We start from the raw sequence: 18,265 nt of genomic DNA on the forward strand, positions 1-18,265 counted from the left end.
ACAGGACAGGCCTGCATCCAATGCCAGCGAAGGTCAAAGCAGTCCAGGAGGCTCTGGTGCCACGGTCTGTAAGTGAACTTAACCCTCGTATTATGATGAAAAAAAATTACATTGATTATGTTGGGGGTCATTTTGACACACACTGTGTAAATCCACTCAAAACAGTCAAAAAAACAGATTGAACCAATCTTCAATCTTCAAAACATCTTCATTTTAGATTATATAAAAATTTGTAAAACAGACATAGAACACATTTTCAATTTCAACCCTATATTTAAGAGCAATTTCAGTTTTTCCCTCCTCACAAACACTTTTATTTTCATTTAACTTGACCCATTTTTCAATGTTCAATATGTTCAATGCTCTCCACATGATGGACAGACTGTAACTGTGTGTTTTGTAGATGCAATTCTTGCATTTCACAAAACAGGTACTTGTTTTACTGTCAGATCTCGCATCTTTTCCGTTTCTTCACACCTGTATCCAATGCATCCTTGGCAGATTGGTAGGGTGATGTGAGCTTGACCTTTGTCAATGACAGCAGCAGTTGCTGGGCATCGAGGTGGCCTGGCTTGACTCTGCAGCTTGGGAGTGACGGGACATAGGCATTGTAAGCAGACACAACAACGATGTTGCAGAAAATCACCAAGGGCCAATGGGCAGTCTTGCGCTGGCAGCTGTATGTTGCTGTGACTTTGTCAACTCCTTTTTTGGTGCAGTTTCAGTCCAGGATCATGTGTGGCTGCATGTCTTCTCTTGTGCTTAGAGATGCATCTCTGTGCATTGTGCTCATTACAAGAACATTCTTGTTTCTCTTTGGGCAGTATGAAACAACTGTTGCCTTGTCACTGAAAGCAAATATTGAGCAATGCAGAGGTCTGCCCTGCACCTTCAGAATTTCCTTGGGAAGGTCTGGCTTCTTTCTTCTGACTGTTCCCGCTGTCCAGCTTTCTCTTCTGAAGTTCATCTCCAAGGAGATAGAATGTAAGCCCTTCACTCATGTCCATCACTACGCGCATCCCCTGATTGTTCTCGGGTGCTCTTCCAGGTAGCTTTCCAGCGTATACTTTCATATTACAGGCATAGCTAGATTTTGCATCACAGGCCACCCATATTTTGATCCCATACTTGGCGGGCTTGTTGGGCATGTACTGTAAACCTTCTGTAGCTCATTTTTGGTTTGTCAAAGAGACTACATGAGAACACTGACAAGAACAAGGGAGAGAAAGTTATCCCTCTACACACAGCTGGGTCTGAATGGCTATTCAGACAATCAAATCAATCAAAATACACATAGCTGGGCAGTCTAAATAGGTATATCAAAGAGACATGTTTATTTTGGATCTGAACAGCCACTTACCCACATTAAAGAATCCGGGTCAAAATGACCCGCAACATCATCTTTGTATACAAGCTCTGTACAGACATGCCACTTGACATCAAAGTGTCCAGATTTTACACACCTGTTCATTACCCTTGATGAGGAAAAGTCACAAAATTTTATGAAGAAAAAGTCAGGATAACCACTACTTTTATGAACACAAAAACGGATATCGGTCAAATTGACCCTAAGCATAATACGAGGGTTAAAGCTTTTCTAGGTCTGCTAAACTTTTATAACTTGCCGAACTTGTCTACTGTGCCGGCTCCATTACACAAGTTACTGAGGAAAGATGACAAACGGAGGTGGGAGGTTGAGCAAGAAGAGGCTTTTAAGCAGGCAAAGAAGTTACTACAAAGCAGTCAAGTGTTGGTTCATTATGATGAACAAAAACTTACTGCTGTCATATGATACCTCACCTTATGGGGTGGGGGCAGTCTTGGCACACAGGCTGGAAGGGGGAGCAGAAAAGCCTGTGGGTTATGCCTCGCGCACACCCACAGCAGCAGAAAAAAACTATTCACAGTTGGATAAAGAGGGCTTAGCAGTCATTTTTGGGGTGCAGCACTTTCACAAATATTTGAGTGGATCGGTTTGCCAGGAAGCGCGGCAATCGTTCTCCCCTGACTGCAATGAGACTTCAGTCCTGCATGAAGTTTCCGTGGTTCAGATGAGCCGCTCCGCACCTCTTCTTCTCTTGATGTGCCAGATGCGGCGGCTGTAATTTCACAATTACAGAGTCACTCACTCACGCCTCTTTAATTTCACAATCAGATTTTGTGGAGTGCCCTGGCACTTCCAGTGAAGTAGAAAGGCTAGTGTAATATTCCTGGAATATGTTTGTGTCCAGCTGTCCCTGGAGCCTGCCTCCCTCTCAAACAGTCCTTTAACACGGGGCAGAAATTATGAGCGGACCTCTGATCCTGGGGCGTCCCCTCAAAGCATGGCTACTTCAAGGCTGGCAGGCAGTCTTTTGCCCCCCGAAGTGCAGTTCACTATTCGAAATGCTAAAGAACCCGCAACACTCAAAGTATATAATCCCAAATGAGTGTGGACTGCCGTCTGTTGGGTAAACATCAACTGCTCGTCCAATTCATTCCGGACTATTCCCGGCGCAGTTCTGACACTCCACTGGCACTCGGAACGCACGTGGTCAGGTACGGAGCTTTCTGCCAGGTGGAGGGTTTGGATTTTGCGGCACGACGCTCGCTCTCACTCAGCCGTAATGTGCGATTCCCTCGCCCCTGGAGCTTGACATCCCACATGAGGAGTGACCATCACACCCAGCGTGACAGAGCCACCATCGCGCAGTAGAATGGTGTCTCAGCCGTCGGCAACCGGCTCATAGCGCTTGAGAACATCATCGCACTCCTTATGAGCTCCGTGGACAGGCTCATCCATCGCAGAACCTCTCTCAGTCCACCAGAGATTCAACAGTCCGTCGGCATGGTGCTCTGCTCGCGGCGCCTCCTCCACACACAGCCGCCCGGGGGGAACACCGTATAATAGCCGCGCTGATCATCGCTGCTTCTCTTGGAGAGACCAGTCGGCTGCTCTCACCTCTGCTGTATGCTTTGTATCTAAAAGCATACATCTAAACCAAAGTCTAACTTGTAAAAAAATAAGATTCATTACTTTGGTATCGGGTCCGCTTCTTCTCTGCCTAAAGTTAAGGATCATCACCCGCCAAGATCTCTTCCGGTTCCAGTCAGTCCGAACTCCGGCTTAAAAAATGTGTTTTTGTTTGACATCGTCTCATGAGACAGAGCAGTAAAGTAATGGTCTATCTGCCACGTTATCCCTGACGTCAGAACTGTACCTGGGGAAGTTTCTGGAGCTTGGTGGTTTTCCTCAGATTAGCCACAATAGGAAGCATAGGCATCAAATATCACTTTCCCGTCTCTCTACAGATCCTGGTTGCAGCCAAAAGTCAGGAGAGTTTCAATTCTGCCATTAACTTTTCTTATTCCTCAGACTCGCCAGTTTCCAGCAGGGGTCGCCACAGGACCACGAAAGCCACCTCTTCAGAGGATCTCACAGTAGGCGCTGCGTGCCAGACCTGCTCTGTTCTCAGCTCCTTCACGCGATGTCTGATGCGATGTCTGTCTGCGATGTCTGTCTGCGATGTCTGTCTGCAATTCTGTTCTTTGCAGCCCTCCAAACCTCTCAGAGGCAAGCACGACATCGTCATCTACAGAGTCATCTCTTTCTGAGGATGATTGGGCCGGTCCCTCGGGTCTTCATCTTAGGAGAATTGCAGCGTCAGATCAAGGTACACTGCAAGATTGGGGAACCGAATTCCTCTGACGGCTCAACTGACAAAAGCGAGTCTGTTTTTGAAGAACCAGCGGGACTTGAAGTGCCCAGAGGAGTGGGCGCTGAGCACCGACGAGCCTTTCATTCTAGGCCCTCCCGGGAGGCCGGGTCCGCTCCTGTGCTCAGGGCGCCTGTCTTGACAGAGTATCTTCCGAATTGAAAGCGCCTGTCTCCTCACCAGCCCATATGGATCGAAAAAATACACGGTCTTTGACACGCCCTTCAGTTTCACAGTCAACCCCCAGGTTCTGCGACACCATGTGGACCTGAGTGAACTCAGAGTTCCAGCGGTCATGTCTGATGGAGGAGGACCGCAGTTAGAGGGGTGACTGAGAACATGAAATTTTCACTTACAGCAATAGGAATAACACTCTTTCTAGTGTGATCAACACTAAACCTCTACGAATAGGGCGCTTGCTTCCAAGCCATGGGATGAGTTTGACGAGAGCCAGGCACTGCTATGAGGTGGATCTGTAGACTGTGTTCCCAGACTTGGCTGAGTTCCGTGTGGTGGAGTCAGGCAAGTTCCCGCTTGATCTTCACCTGTGCCTCATGGCATCCGCCGGCCGTCGTATCGAAGTTGAGCTCTCTCTCCACCTCCTGCTCAAGAATCATCCCACTTAACTGACGGCCCACTGGCGGTGGTTGGCGAGACTACACACGTGGCGCTACCGCATGTTGTCTGCCCACATCTGGAAGAAATCTGGACTATTCCCGTCGCAGTTCTGACACTCCACTGGCACTCGCACCGCACGTGATCAGGTACAGAGCTTACTGCCAGGTGGAGGGTTTGGATTTGCAGCGCTGTGTTCCCTCTCACTCAGAAGTCATGCCCGATTTGCGATGCGCGATGCCCTCGCCCCTGGAGCTCGACTTCTCCCCTGAGGAGTGACCATCCCACCATCACGCAGTGGAATGGTGTCTACACTATCGGCAACCAGCTCATAGCGCTTGCAGACATCATTGTGGTCTTTATGAGCTCCGTGGACAGGCTCATCCATTCCAGAACCTCTGTCACTCCACCAGAGATTTTGGAGATTCAACAGTCCGTCGGTGTGGTGCTCTGCTCGCGGCGCCTCCTCCACAGACAGCCGCCGCCCGGGTCCAACACCATCGCTGGGTGAAGGGGCGCGGAGAGCCCAGCTGTCTGGATCATAGCCGCACGATCATCGCTGCTCCTCTTGGAGAGACCAGTCGGCTGCTCTCACCTCTGCTCCCTCCAAAAGTGTACGAAGAAAACTTTGTATCTAAAAGTATGCATCTAAACCAAAGTCTAAGTTGAATAAAATATAAGATGGATTACTTTGGTATCGGGTCTGTTTCCTCTCTGCCCAAAATTACAGTTTCTCACTGGACAAGTTCTCTTCCGGTTCCAGTCAGTGCGAACTGTGGCTTCAAAAATTTGTTTTTGTCAGATCAAAGTACACTGCAAGTTTGGGGGCCCTGCTTCCACTCACAGCTCAACTGACAAAAGCAAGTCTGTTTTTGAAGAACCACCGGAGTTGAAGTGCCCTGAGGAGTGGGCGCTGAGAACGATGACCCTTCTATCCTAGATCCGCTCCGGAGGCCTGGTGCTCTCCTGTGCTCAGGTCGCCTGTCTTGACAGAGTATCTTCCGAATTGAAAGTGCCTGTCTCCTCACCTGCCCATATAGATCAAGAAGATACTCCGTCATTGACACGTCCTTCAGTTTCACAGTCAACCCCGAGATTCTGCGACACCACGTGGACCTGGGTGAACTCATAGAACGCTGGTTCTATGACTGACTTCGCACCTAAATGTCTCTCTTCTTCTACACAGGTCAGCACCTTATCAGTAAAGGCTTTCTGACCTCCTCCACATTCAGACGAGGAGCATGACAGTTTACACAAAATGTGTCCGGTTAGAAAGCTAAAAGCTTAATTGGATCGAGTCCCACCCTTCAGAAAGTCGGACACTCTGTGGATGGCTCTCCCTGGTGGAAAGAAGCGGCAGGCACTGTCCCCTCACAGGTTGTAAAATTGGCTTAGAATTTCCATCATGAAAGCCTATGAGAAAACAGGAATCCCTGGAAACAGCTGTTGCTGCTTTCAAGAGAGTATCTCTTAAAGAAAACTGCCAGGCAGCTTCTTGATCATCAATGTCTACTTTTGCTGACCACTATGTGTCTAATGTGTCTGCATCCTCCTTCCCTCATGTCAATCTGTCTTCAGGAGCAGCCGAACCCTGCGACCAGTAGGCCCTCATTCACAGCACTAGCTTTGGGACACTGGTATCAGCTTCATTTCAGTGCAGTGGAGTGTGCAGCGTCCCAAGATCCACCGTATTCCTACATAACTGTCTATTCATTTGCGAATAAACTCCCTCTTCCTTGCTCAGCTCAGACTAGAACCCTGGCTGTAGCTGCTCAGTAAATGTTTTCTCTATAGGTGTGGAGGATTGTTAATGCCACTTTCTATTTCAGTCATATAGTGGTTAAAAGTGGACAACGCAGTTCCTGCTGATCCACAGTGTAGGGTACACACCATATACGAGGGGTTGTTAACGCCACCTTCTATATCAGCTTACGGTGGCAAAGGCGAGGCCTGCCACCCAGAGTGTAAAATTACACTCTACGTATGAGGGGTTGTTAATGCTACATCTTCGCAACCCATTCATTAATTCATTCAGGCTGGATAGACCCCGGGCGTGGCGGTGGCATAGGAAGTCTCATCGGCCAGTCCCGTATGAGGCCCTGGCCATCCGAGATAGCGACAGGACACTGGGCATACCACCTTCCGTCATACCAAAGCAACATCGCCGGTGACATTGCAGGTGTTTTAGTGCTGTAAAACGTGCATCTCCTTGACGACCGTCTTGCAAAGGAGGCAGCGGTGCTAGTCAGACGTCCGGTATGGGCGGCCATGGTAATTGCCCGTGGTTCTCAGGTCAGGCCACATTGCAAGGCTGTGGGTTAAGCTTTGTGATCAAGATGACCTCATAGGTGTTCCAGAGTCCCGGGAGGTGTTCTGGACTGAGCAACTCTGCCACCTGTGCTCACACATACACTCACACAAGGGTGTGCTGCAACCTGTTCAAGTCCTGCAAAAAGTCCTGCAGCAGGGGGCAGAAATTATGAGGGGACCGCCTATCCTGGGGCATCCCCTCAATGCATGGCTACTTCAAGGCTAGCAGGTGGTCCTCTGCCCACCGAGGTAGAGTTAACTATTCGAAATGCAAAATCACCGGTAACACTCAGAGCATATAATGCTAAATGGGTGTGGACTGCTGTCCGTTGGGTAAACATCCACTGCTAGTCCAGTTCATGCAGGGATTTCGAAGACTCAGACCTCCAGACGCATCTGCCCCTATGGGGATCTACAATTGGTATTAAAGTCTCTCTGTGAAGCTCCCTTCGAGCCACTTGGTCAGGCTCCTTTGGAGCTGGTGGCTTAGAGAGCAGCTGTCCTCCTGGTCCTGGCCTCCATCAGGAGAGTTTGGAGAACTATGTGCCAGCTGGGTCCCGCGAGGTTCCTGGAGGTGGTGCATCCTTCGCCATGTGGTCTCCTCTTCTACACGGTCAAGTTCTTGGTCCGTGGGAGAGACCAGCAGGCGAAGCGATGGCTTTGACTCCTGATCTCAACTTTCCTCCCATTTCTGCTACAGTCGGATTATGGTCAAAGATTGATGGAAATAAGGAACGATTGAAATCTCTCATGATAGGTCATAGGTAGGGGACCGGTGGCGGTATATCCATCACCATCATATCATCCGTCAACATAATGTTTTCTGTCGGAAATCCAATTTCTCTCACTCTTATCAAACGTTTTCTACACTGTTCACTCAGTGACCAGAAAAGTCTCAGAACTTGAAAATGTCAAACCATAGCAGAAAGACTCATTCTAATGAATTCAGGACTAAATCTATATTTCTGAACTTTTTTCAGAGTTGTTAACATTTTCATGGTTTGGTTCCGAAACCCATAAAAATGCGTTTTCTGCACGCTGCCACAACTTCTCAGGGAAACTTCAAAAAAATGAAATTTTCTTCTCCCACTATAGCAGAAAGGGTCTTACTAATAGTTGCACATCAAATCTAAGCTGTCTGAAGTGTTTTAAAGTTAACAACATTTTTATGTTTGCGTTTCGAAACCCACCTTATCTCAGGCTGAAAACACGTTTTCTGCATTCGGCCACAACTTCTCCGCGAAGCTTCAGAACATGAAATTTTTACCTCTCACTATAGCATAAAGGATCTTTCTAGTAGTCAAAGCACAAATCTAAGCTGTCTGACTTGTTTTTCAAAGGTTATCAACATTTTAATGTTTGCCGTTCCAAAACCCACCTTATCTCAGGCTGAAAAAGTGTTTTCTGCATTGTGCCATAACTTCTCAGGGAAGCTTCAGAACATGAAATTTTCACCTCCCACTTAAGCAGAAAGGGTCTTTCTAGTAGTTGCAGAACAAATCTAAGCTGTCTGAACCGTTTTTAGAGGGTTATCAACAATTTTATTTTTGTCAGTCCAAAACCCACTTTCTCTTTGGACGAAAACAAGTTTTACGGACAGATCACTCACTGCTCAGCGATGCCCCAGAAGATGAAGTTTTCACCTGCCACTATAGCAGAAAAGGTATTTCTACAAGGTGCAGAACTAACTCAACTTGTCTAAAGTGATTTAAGAGAGTTATCAACATTTTTATTTGTGTCGGTCTGTAAACTATCTTTGCTTTGGCTGAAAACGCGTTTTATGCAGTTTACTCACTGCTCAGCGATTCCTGAGAACAAGAAAATTTCTCGTGCAACTATAGGAGAAACACTCTTTCTAGGATAATAAACACTAAACCTACATTCGTGAACTGTATTTCAGGGGGTTATCAACTTTTTTTTTTTTTTCCTGGACAGAAACTCAGCTTATCTCGGGCTGAAAACGTGTTTTCTGCACTGTTCACTCACTGCTTAGTGATGCCTCAGAACATAAAAGTTTCTCCTGAATTTACAGCAGAAGCGGTCTTTCTAGCAGCTGCAGAACTAATTCAACATGTCTGACGTGATTTCAGAGTGATAACAACATTTTTATGTTTGTCGATTCTGAAAACCACTGTCACTCGGGGTGAAAACGCGATTTCTGCACTGTTCACTCACTGCTCATCGATGCCTTAGAACATGAAAATTTCTCCTCCAAGTAAAGGAAGAACACTCTTTGTAGTATAATAAACATTAGGCCTACCTTTAGGAAATGTATTTCAGGAGGTTATCAGCTGCTTCTTTTTTTCCTGTTTAGAAACCGAGTTTCTCTTCGGCTGAAAACTAGTTTTCTGCACTGTTCACTCACTGATCAGAATAGTTTCGGATCCTGAAAATATTACCTGCAACTATAGGAAAAATAGTCTTTCTAATATATTCAAGACCAAACCTACATTTCTGAACTGTTTTTGCAGGGTTATCAACAATTTTTTTTTCGTCTGTCCAAAACCCACTTTGTCTTAGGCCAAACACACTTTTTATACACTGCTCACTCACTGCTCAGAGATTCCACAGAAGATGAAAATTTCACCTGCCACAATAGCAGAAAAGGTCTTTCTCGTAGGTGCAGAAATAATTCAACGTCTCTGAAGTGGCTTCAGAGAGTTAACATTTTTATGTTGGTCTGAAAACCACAGTGCCTCGGGCTGAATACGCGTTTTATTATGGACAGAATACCCTCTGAACATTAAATTATCATCTACAATTATAGGAAAACACTCTCTAGTATATACAGCACTCAATCTACCTTTCTGAAGTGTATTCCAGCGCGTTAGCGACGATTTGATTAATTATTATTATTATTATTTTTTTTTCTGGTATGAAAACCACAATCACTCAGGCTGAAAACGCGTTTTCTGCACTGTTCACTCACTGCACAGTGATGCCTCACAACATGAAAATTTCACCAGCAACTATAGGAAAAGCACTCTTTCTAGTATATTCAACACTAAACATACATTTCAGATTTTTTTTTTTTTTACTTTTTCTCAGCGATGCCTCAGAACATGAAAATTTCACCTATACTATAGCAGAATCTGCTAAAGTCTTTCTAGCAGCTGCAGAACTAATTCAACCTCTCTGAAGTGGTTTCAATGTGTCATCAACATTTTAATGTTTGTTGGTCTGAAAACCACAGTCCTTCGGTAGAAAACGCGTTTTCTGCACTGTTCACTGACTGATCAGAACAGCCTCAGAACAATGAAAATATCAAGTGTAAATATAGCAAAAAGACTATTTCTAGTATATTCAGCACTAAATAAAACTTTCTGAACTGTTTTCAAAGCAACAATTTTATATTTTATTTTATGCGTTCACTGCTGGTCACACAGTGCTTAGGCGTGACTGAGAACATGAAAATTTCAATTGCAACAATAGGAAAAACACTCTTTCTCGTATATTCAGCACTAAATGTACCTTTCTGAACTGTTTATCAGGGGGTTATCAACTTCTTTTTTCCTGGTCAAAAACCGAGCGTCTCTCAGCCTGAAAACGTGTTTTATGCACTGTTCACTCACTGCTCAGGGATGCCTCAGAACATGAACATTTCACCTGCCAATATAGTAGCAGGAGTGATTTTAGTAAGTGCCGAACTAATTCAACTTGTTTGAAGTGGTTTCAGAGAGGTAACAACATTTTCATGTCTATCTGTCTCAAAACCACAGTCCCTCGGGCTGAAAACGCGTTTTCTGCAGTGTTCACTCACTGCTCAGCGAAGGCCACAGAACATGACAATTTTACCTGCCAATATCAGCAGAAAAGGTGTTTTTAGAGGGTGCAGAACTAATTCAACCTGTCTAAGGTGGTTTCAGAGAGTTATCAAGATTTTTATTTTTGTCGGTCTGAAAACCACCTTTTCTTGAGCTGAATACGCGTTTTCTGCTCTCTTCACTCACTGCTCAGGCATTACTCACAACATGAAAATTTCACCTGCAACGATAGGATAAACACTCTTTCTCATATATTCAACATTAAACCTACATTTCTGAACGGTATTTCAGGTGGTTAACTTTTTTTTTCTGGTCTGAATACCAGCTTTTGACGGGCTGAAAAGGCGTTTTCTGCACTGTTCACTGACTGAATGGAAAAGCTTCTGAACATGAAAATATCACATACAACTATAGGAAAAACAGCCTTTCCAGTGTGACGCCCACTTATGTGTGGTCACAGAGTGTGTGTTAGATGTCATTTAATTGTTCAGCATGGAGTTGATTAACCGGCAGGTATATGATTAGGTCAGTAGAGGGCAGGATAGGACAGAGGTTGGGCATTGAAGATGCGTGGGTAAATAGGAAGTGACATTTTTTCATTACTTTTCTCACCATCGAAAAATGTGGAAGCCTCACGTGAATCTGTCCACATTTTGTTTCAGGTTAGTTGATTATATGGTTGTCATATCAGAATATAGTTTTTTGTGATTGCATTGTACAGTAGTTTTGTCGACCAAAGTGGCTTCAGGAGAGTGCAAGGACCGTGTTTTGTTCCATGAAAGCGAATAATTACATTGCACTGAGGTCCTGGTTCAACCGTTCAAACGAGAAAATCGAATGTATCATCTATATAAATACTCATCACATCTGTGACACTGAGTTTCAAACAAGATAAATATGATTTTACTGGATGTAAGGCAGTAAAATGATTATTTTGCAAAATGTTTAAAAGAGTAATTTACAATCATAAGAATCAAGTGTTTACATTGTACAAAAACTTTATCATTTAAATGTAAAATCAGAGCGAAATACATGTCATGTTCTACTTTTATTTGAATTGTTTGATAAAAACAGATGGAAATGTGAAGTGCAAACGTCATTGACATGATTCAGAGCGACAGCTTGTTAAGCAGATGTGATCTGCAGCAGCAGGGTCATTAGCACGTCTTGTTTACTTCTCACTCGGTCTACAGCAGCATTTCCTGCCTATAGGACTGTGGATTTCCTGTCAGCAGACCCCACGCCCAACACAAAAGAAGCTCCATCCATCAACATGTAGAAACGCCGGAGGGAAAAAAGTGCAGATGAAAACTGCTCCCACAAACTACTGCTTCATGTTTTCCATTGCCAATATGCAAACGTCACTGTGATGCAAGCTTGGTCGGCTGCGTCAGGGGCCTCATCACCGGGGGCCCAAAAACGCAGTTTATCTCCATGCTGCCTCCCAAGTCATCAGACTAGAGACGCTTAAAAGGGCCAATATGCAGCAGCCGGTAAATGATGTGTTTCATGGGTGGTTTTTGAAGAGTTGATTAACCGGCAGGTATATAATTCGGTCAGTAGAGGGAAGGGTAGGACAGAGGTTGGGCATTGAAGATGTGTGGGTAAATAGGAGTTGACACTTTTTTTCATTGCTTTTCTCACCATCGACAAAAGCCTCGTATGACTCTGTCCACATTCTGTTTCAGGTTAGTCAAATCCATTTTTTTATAATGTTTGTTCCACTTGGGATTGACTGATTCTGAGTCTGAGTGTGAGGATGGTGATTCAGTTTTTAAGTATACTGTTTTTCCTTCGTACGTTGAGTTCGCTCTGTGTAGATGTGGCGCTTGTAAGCTAATACTGACAACCGACGTTGACATGGCACGGGTGATTGAGTTGTGTGGAGTTCAGTTTGCTTGTGGTGAATAACGGTGTTTGGTAAAAAGTAAGGTTTTATTATTTCTCAACACTAGCCAAAAGGTTTAATGGCAGAATTATACATTCAGATGAAAAGCAATTATGCATGTGGTTCATGATGTCTGACAGTTGTTGTATGACAAAGTGAGATGTTTGTGAGTGATGTTTCAGAAAGACATTTAATTGTGGTGTGGGTTACCACAATAAAAAAACATAATCCCTTGGATTACTTTTCTCACCATCGACAAATGTGGAAGCCGTGTGTGACTGTCCGCATTTTGTTTCAGACGGCATTCTACTGACCACATTAAGACACCACTTTTTAACTGTGGACAAGGTCACAGTATTCAGACCTGTTACAGATGCATAGTTTTAGATAGAAGTTTTCTTCCTACGCTTTTAGATGGAGCAGAGGTGAGAGCAGTCGACTGGTCTCTCCAAGATGAGCAGCAATGATCAGCACGGCTATGATTTGGACAGCTGGGATAACCCCGCCCCTTCGACAAGCGACGGTGTTCCCCCCCCCCGGGGCAGCGGCTGTGTGAGGAGGAGGCGCCACGAGCGGAGAACCACGCCGACGGACTGTTGAAACTCAAAATCTCTGTAGAGTGAGAAAGGATCTGTGATGGATGAGCCGGTCCACGGAGCACAAAAAGAGCGCAATGATGTTCTCAAGCGCTGTGAGCTGGTTGCCGACGGCGTAAACACCATTCCACTGCGCAATGGAGACTCTGTCAGCGGTGGGTGGGATGGTCACCCCTCAGGGGGGAGGTCGAGCTCCCGGGGCGAACGCATCAGGCATGGCGCATGACGGCTGAGTGAGCGGGAACGGTGAGCCGCCAATCCAAACCCTCCACCAGGCAGTAAGCTCCGTACCTGACCAAGTGCGGTCCTAGTGGGAGTGGAGTGTAAGGACCGTGCCGGGAATAGTCCGGATTTCTTCCAGTTGTGGGCAGACAACATGCGGTCCTGCCCTTGGTGTAGTCTCGCCATCCAACGCCAGCTGGCCGTTAGTGAAGTGGTATGATTCTTGAGCTGCCGGTGGAGAGAGAGCTCAACTTTGATACGACGGAGGCGGATGACATGAGGCGCAGGAGAAGATCAAGCGGGAACGTGCTTGATTCCACCACACGGAACTCATCCAACTCTGGGAAGTCTCCAGACGCACCTCATAGAAGCGCCTGGCTCTCGTCAAACTCATCCCATGGCTTGGAAGCAGGAAATGTGGATGGAATGAAAACGGTTTGGCTGCTTGTAGCCCAGTCGCAGCGCCCTATTCGTAGAGGTTTAGTGTTGAATATACGAGAAAGTTTTTTTTTCCTATAGTTGCAGGTGAAACTTTCATGTTCTGAGGCATCGCTGAGCAGTGAGTGAACAGTGCAGAAAACGCGTTTTCAGCCCGAGGGATTGTGTTTTTTTGTCCGACAAACATAAAAATGTTGATAACTCTGTGAAACTACTTCAGACAGGTTGAATTCGTCCTCAGCTACGACAAAGACGCCTTCTGCTATAGTTGCAGGTGATGTTTTCATGTTCTGAGGCTTTTCTGATCAGTGAGTGACCAGTACAGAATATGCATTTTTAGCCTGAGAGAAGCTGGGTTTCGGACTGTCAAAAAAACAATAGTTGATAACCCTCTAAAAACAGTTCAGAAATGTAGGTTTAGTGTTGAATATGCTAGAGAGAGTGTTTTCCCTATAGTTGCAGGAGAAAAAACGTTTTGCCTGTAGTTGCAGGTGATGTTTTCATCTTCTGAGTCCCGCCTAAGCAGAGCAGAAAACACGTATTCAGCCCACGAAAAGGTGGTTTTCAGACCAACAAGGATTACAATGTTGATTACTTTCTGAAACCACACAGAGAGGTTTGATTAGTTCTGCTGCTACAAGAAATAACGCTTCTGCTATACAGTCAGGTGAAATTTTCATGTTCTGAGGCATCGCTGAGCAGTGACTGAACTGTGCAGAAAACGCGTTTTCAGCCCGAGAGAGGCTTGGTTTCTGACGAGGAAAAAAAAATATTGTTGATTACACCATGAAAATAGTCCAGAAACGTGGATTTAGTGCCGAATATACTCGAAAGAGCCTTTTTCCAACAGTCGCAGCTGATATTTTCATGTTCTGGCACTATTCTGAGCAGTGAATGAACAGTGCAGAAAATGGGTTTTCACCTGAGTGAGGATGGTTTTCAGAATCGACAAACATAAAAATGTCATCACTCTGCAACCACTTCAGAAATGTTGAATTAGTTCAGCACCTGCTAGTATGACCACTCTAGCTATAGTGCCAGGTGAAATTTTAATGTTCTGAGACAGCCCTGAGCAGAGAGTAAACAGTGCATAAAACGCGTTTTCAGCCCGTGGGACCTGTACCTTTCAGACCAACAAACATAAAAATGTTGATAACTCTCTGAAACCACTTCGGAGACATTGAATTTGTTCTGCAGCTACGAGACAGACCCCTTCTGCTAAGCTGGTGTGCGCTCATGACTCCTGTTTGGACTCTGGCTAGAATCAAAAAGGAGTCCAAGTACGTCAGAATCCGCAGACCCTGTCTCCTTAGTGGTTTGAGCCACTCCTCCACGCACTTGGCAAAAAAACGAGGCACTCGACACTAGAGACCGTGTTGTGGAAGTAGGCCTCTGCAAGATCTATGGAGGTCATCCACTCTCACACTCTGACACACTCCAGGAGTCTCCTGGTAGTCCGGAACCGCTGTCTGGTCATGAATTGGTTGAGGAGACTGAGATCCAGAACAGGTGTCCACTCTCCTGTCTTCTTGGGTTCCAGAAAGTACCCGGAGTAAAACCCAGTGTAGGAGGATCGCTTAGGAACTAACTCGATTATTCCCATTGTCAGGAGAGCGCGGTCCTCCTCCATCAGACATGACAGCTGGTTCTCTGAGTTCATTCAGGTCCATGTGGTGACGCAGAACCTGGGGGTTGACTGTGAAACTGAAGGACGTGTCAATGACCGTGTATTTTCTCGATCCATATGGGCAGGTGAGGAGACAGGTGCTTTCAGTTCGGAAGATATTCTGTCAAGACACGTGCCCAGAGCACAAGAACAGACCCGGCCTCCGGGGCGGGTCTTGGACGAAAGGGTCGTCGGTGCACAGCGCCCTCTCCTATGGGGACTTCAAGTCCCGCTGGTTCTTCAAAAACAGACTCGCTTTTGTCGGCTGAGCCGTCAGAGGAATTCGGTTCCCCAAACTTGCAGTGTACCTTGATCTGACACTGCAATTCTCCTAAGATGTACACCCGAGGGACTGGCCCAATCATCCTCAGAAAGAGATGACTCTGTAGATGACGATGTCCTACCTGCCTCTGAGAGGTTTGCAGGGCTGCAGAGAACAGAATCACAGACACACATCCTATCAGACGTTGCACGAGGGAGCTGAGAACCGAGCATGTCTGGCACGCTGCGCCTACTCAGTGTTCCTCTGAAGTGGTGACTTTCGCGGCCCTGTGGCGACCCCTGCTAAAAACTGGCGAGTCTGAGGAATAAGAAGAGTTAATGGCAGAATTGAAACTCCCCTGACTTTTGGCTGGTACCAGGATCTTTTGAGAGACGGGAAAGAGTTATTTGATGTCTGTGCTACATATTGTGGCGAATCTGAGGAAAAACATAACGTCTTGGCTCCAGAAACTTCCCCAGGGACAGTTCTGGCGTCAGGTATAAGGAGGCAGAGAGCCTGTTACTATACTGCTCGGTCTCCTGAGACGATGTCAAACAAAAACTAATTTTTGAAGCCGGAGTTCGGACTGACTGGAGCCGGAAGAGAATTTGGCGAGTGAGAAACCTTTATTTTGGGCAGAGAAGAAACAGACCCGATACCAAAGTAATGCATCTTTTTTTCCAAGTTCGACTTTGGTTTAGATGCATACTTTTAGATACAAAGTTCTTCCTATGCTTTTGGAGGGAGCAGAGGTAAGAGCAGCCGACTGGTCTCTCCAAGAGGAGCGGCGATGATCAGCGCGGCTATTATACGGCTGTTCCCCAAAGCCGGCGGCTGTGTGTGGAGGAGGCCCCGCGAGCAGAGCACCACGGCGGCGGACTGTTATGTCTCCAAAATCTCTGGTGGACTCCATGGAGCTCTTAAAGAGCGCGATGATGTTCTCAAGCGCTATGAGCCGTTTGACGACAGCATAGACACAATTCTACTGAGCGATGGTGGCTCTGTCAGCGCCGGGTGGGATGGTCACTCCTCATGGGGGAGGTCAAGTTCCAGGGGCGAGGGCATCGCGCATTAGGGCTGATTGAGAGGGAACGCTGCGCTGCAAATCCAAGCCCTCCACCTATTAAGCTCCGTACCTGAACACGTGCGGTCCTTCTGTGGAGTGTCAGAACTGCGCCGGGAATAGTCCGGATTGAATTGGACTAGAAGCGGATGTTTACCTAACAGACGGCAGTTCACATCCATTTGGCATTATATGCTTTGAGTGTTGCAGGTGCTTTAGCATTTCGAATAGTGAACTGCACTTAGGGGGCAGAGGACTGCCTGCTAGCCTTGAAGTAGTCATGCCCCAGGATCAGAGTTCTTAATAGAGTAATTTCTGCCCCGTGTTACAGGACTGTTTGGGAGGCAGGCAGGCTCCAGGGACAGCTGGACACAAACATATTCCAGGGATATTACACCAGCCTTTCTACTTCACTGGAAGTGCCAGGGCACTCCGCAAAATGTGATTGTGAAATTACAGAGGCGTGAGTGACTGACTCTGTCATTGTGAAATTACAGCCGGAGCCGGCGCATCTGCCACAACAAGAGAAGAAGCTTGAGACTTGAAGAGGTGCGGAGCGGCTCATCTGGACCACGGAAACTTCAGGCAGGACTGAGGTCTCGTCGCAGTCACGGGAGAGACTTGTCTCATCACCACAGCAGTGGATTTAACCGCAGGAGACTCGGCGCTTGTGGAGCTCCGTACGTGGACATCGGGACTTCGGCAGCTTCCCCCGGGGCAGTCGGCTGACCGGAGGAAATTTCTGTTTGTGCGGAAATTTGTTTTAAATAAAAGCATTGCTTAGAGCATAGTATTTGCGTTTTTTTTTTTTTTTTTTTTTTTTTTTTTTTTTTTTATTATTATTATTCATATTGAATTCGCTCCTTCCAGTGCCTCGGCCTCGAGCGCTCCACTGGGCCTGGTAGCCTGGGGCCCTGTCCGTGAACCTGGCGACACTGCACAATGATGGTCCGGACATTTGATTCGTTCTCCCAAGTGGGTTGAAGAGACACGCCCTGTGGTAGCCAAAGCTGAAAGGAATACACACAGGATGTATCAACACAGCAGGTTTTATCCACGGTTCCAACTTCCAACAAACCGGATGGTGACACGGCAACATAACAAGAGCGCCCCCAAGTTGTGACCCCAAATAATCCCATGACACGTCATAACATCTCGTCTCCCTCAAAATGTTCACGTCTTCCAACTTCACTCCCAAAACTCTTGTCCCCAAATAAGTCTAAAACTTAAGTCTAAAATAAAATAATAAAATAGTCATAAAATAGTGTGGAACTTAAACGACGAAACCAAAACAAAACAAAACAAAAACATGCCTATTTATGCTAAAGAATAAGAAAATAGCAACCAACTTGGCCTAAAGGCCTTTTATCTATTGATCAGCACCTACAAGTCTGAGGCCATGGTTCTTCACCGGAATAAGGTGGTTTGCTCTCTCCAGGTCGGTGGAGAGTTCTTGCCCCAAGTGGCGGAGTTTAAGTATCTCAGGGTCTTGTTCTCGAGTGAGGGAAAAGGGGAGCGTGAGATTGATAGACGGGTTGGTGCAGCTGCAGCAGTGATGCGGTCGCTGTATCGGACCGTCGTGGTGAAGAGGGAGCTCAGTCACAAGACGAAGCTCTCGATTTACCCATCTACGTTCCCACCCTCACCTATGGTCACGAGCTTTGGGTAATGACCGAATGGATGAGATCGCGGATACAAGCGGCTGAGATGAGTTTCCTCCGCAGGGTGGCTGGGCGCACCCTTCGA

The sequence above is a fragment of the Synchiropus splendidus genome, unplaced genomic scaffold, assembly GCF_027744825.2.
Source record: "Synchiropus splendidus isolate RoL2022-P1 unplaced genomic scaffold, RoL_Sspl_1.0 HiC_scaffold_21, whole genome shotgun sequence".
Classification (NCBI taxonomy): Eukaryota; Metazoa; Chordata; class Actinopteri; order Syngnathiformes; family Callionymidae; genus Synchiropus; species Synchiropus splendidus.